Source organism: Penaeus vannamei, chromosome 10, assembly GCF_042767895.1.
Source record: "Penaeus vannamei isolate JL-2024 chromosome 10, ASM4276789v1, whole genome shotgun sequence".
Lineage (NCBI taxonomy): Eukaryota > Metazoa > Arthropoda > Malacostraca > Decapoda > Penaeidae > Penaeus > Penaeus vannamei.
This window is the reverse complement of record NC_091558.1, coordinates 15,023,193-15,025,692: the sequence shown is the minus strand read 5'-3', so window position 1 is coordinate 15,025,692 and position 2,500 is coordinate 15,023,193. Positions and strand designations below refer to the sequence as shown.

General features: G+C 43.7%; 1 long non-coding RNA gene across 1 annotated transcript in view; it reads left to right on the top strand.

Annotated features, from left to right (window-relative positions):
* The window catches only part of LOC138863086 (uncharacterized), an 87,755-nt gene that overhangs the window by 80,306 nt on the left and 4,949 nt on the right, over positions 1 to 2,500 (top strand). Inside the window, exon 2 of the long non-coding RNA XR_011398806.1 lies at positions 999 to 1,170. This is a non-coding gene — a long non-coding RNA (uncharacterized lncRNA). The remainder of the gene's footprint in view (positions 1 to 998; positions 1,171 to 2,500) is intronic.

The window sequence follows — 2,500 nt, the reverse complement described above, 5'->3', positions numbered from 1 at the left end:
TAGTGCTAAGCAAATTGAGTCGGAAGGAATGTTTTCCTAGCCATGAACACCCGATAACGGTGCCGAAAAAATGGCATGTTATACATTTTGTCTTGTTGTGACTACATGTTGGAATCCTTGATCGCCTAGAAAGGTCAACGAGTTAATATGCAGAGTGTACACAGGCTTTGGAGTACATCTTGCTTGAATCAAAAAGGATTTAACTGAACTGATGGACTCTCGAAGGGATGACAACTGTATTACAAAGTATATAGAAGTTATACATACTATAAATAAGACGGTGTGTTGTTGTGACTCTTAGAACTGGGCTTAGATACAGGCTGGACTAGTAGACCAGAACAACAATTCATTGGGAAAAACACTGACGGGACTAAAACATAGTTGAACATAATGAGAACAATTAAACTGGTGTTCATAATCCTTTTGAATAGCTGTAGGAGTGGCTATAAGGATCATAAGGATTAGCTTACTGGAACTGACGGCGGTATTCAGTGATGGTGATAGCAAAGGTGACCTTTTTGCATTAGTCGTGCTAAAGGTCAAAGTTATATTATCATAAAGACTAATGGAAAATGCAGGAATCACGGACATTACATAAGGTCTTTTGCTTTGTTCAGCTCTTGAAAATTTCTAAATAGTCATCTAAAGAGTAGTAATTATAAGATAATTTATGCAAATTGTATATAAAACAACGAAGTGAAGAATAGAAAACACATGAATATGCCAAAGGGATTTTCACTGTATATATAGACACCTCTCCGTATCTCATATTCATTACTCCCTTAAAAAATAAGAAATAAAATAAATAAATAAAAAAAAACGGTGTAGCGAAAAGGCCTTCAGCATATTCAAGTTACTCACGTGTTACATTACTCTTCCCTTCATTATTTTATCTACACATAAATGATACAGCCAAAGAAATATATATATAAATGCACCCAGCACACCTGATATTCAAGAATGCAGAAACTGACCCTTCAAATTCCCTCCCTCCACAGGTCTAAAACTTGAGAATGCCATGGTGCTGACGGGAGTGCCGGCCCTGATGGTGGCACTGGTCCTGGGCACTTCGGCGAGCCCTCTGCCAGTGCGTGTGTCTCCTACGGCCTCCCACCAGGAGAGGCTGAAGGCCGCGCGCGCTCTCCTGCAGGAGTCTCCCCTTGTCGATGGGTAGGGTTTTATTTCTTATATATCTTTATCTATTTCTTTTTCTTTTTCTTTGTTTTTACTTATTTTTTGTTTATTTAGGATTTTCTTTCCTTATTTTTTATTATTTTATTATTATTTTATTATGTTCTGTTCATTTTTGTTGAATGAGAGAAAGAATATCAGTGAAAGAGAGGGGATGATGCTAATAAAAAAAAATGTCAGGGGATAAAAGATTTTAAAAATCGTTTTGAAAATAAGCACTAGGATAGGAGAGAAAAGATTATGAAAAAAAAAGAAAAAAAATCACATAATGCAAAATCAGTGTTTTTTCGTTTGTTTTACACTTTCTCCCAAATAGTTATTTTCGTCTAACTGTCTAACTGCCTTTCTCTCTATCTATCTATCTCTATGTTTCTGTCTTTCTATATGTATGCCTGTCTGTCCTATCTATCTGTCTATATGTTTACCTGTCTGTCTGTCTGTCTGTTTACCTGTCTGTCTGTCTATCTGTATGCCTGTTTCTCTTATCTGTCTATCTGTTTACCTGTCTGTCTTTCTGTATTCCTGGTTGTCTTGTCTGCCTGTCTATCTGTTTATCTGTCTGCCTCTCTCTCCCCATCCATCTGCCCTTCATCATTACCAAATTTCTTTGCCACCGACTTACTTGAAGCAACCTCAAGACTCTTTGCCTCGTCACGGAATCCCTTTTAATGGACAAGTTAGCTCCCCTCCTTTCCCCACTTGCCCCTCCCTTGCCCACTTGCCCTTCGTACCTTTCCCATCCCTTTTCCTTGCTTGCCTCTCCATTCTTATCCCTCTCCACTTGCCCCTCCCACTTTACCCTTTCCTTTCCTAGTTGTTCATCCCACTTTACCCAACCCTTCCCTAGTTGCTCCGCCCACCTTTCCCCTATCTTCCCCTACTTGCCCCTCCCACCTTTTCCCTCCCTCCCCTACTTGCCCCTCCCACCTTTTCCCTCCCTACCCTACTTGCACCTCCCACCTTTCCCCTCCCTCCCCTACTCGCCCCTGCCTCCCCCACTCGCCCCACCCACCTTCCCCCTCCCCCACTTGCCTCTCCCACCTTCCCCCTCCCCTACTCGCCCCTCCCACCTTCCCCTTCCCTCCCCTACTTGCACCTCCCACCTTCCCCCTCCCCTACTTGCCTCTCCCCCTTCTCCCTCCCCACTTGCCCTTCCTCCTCCCCCTCCCCACTTGCCTCTCCCGCCTTTCCCCTCCCCACTTGCCCTTCCTCCTCCCCCTCCCCACTTGCACTTCCCGCCTTTCCCCTCCCTCCCCTACTTGCCTCTCCCACCTTCCCCCTCCCCACTTGCCCTTCCTCCTCCCCCATC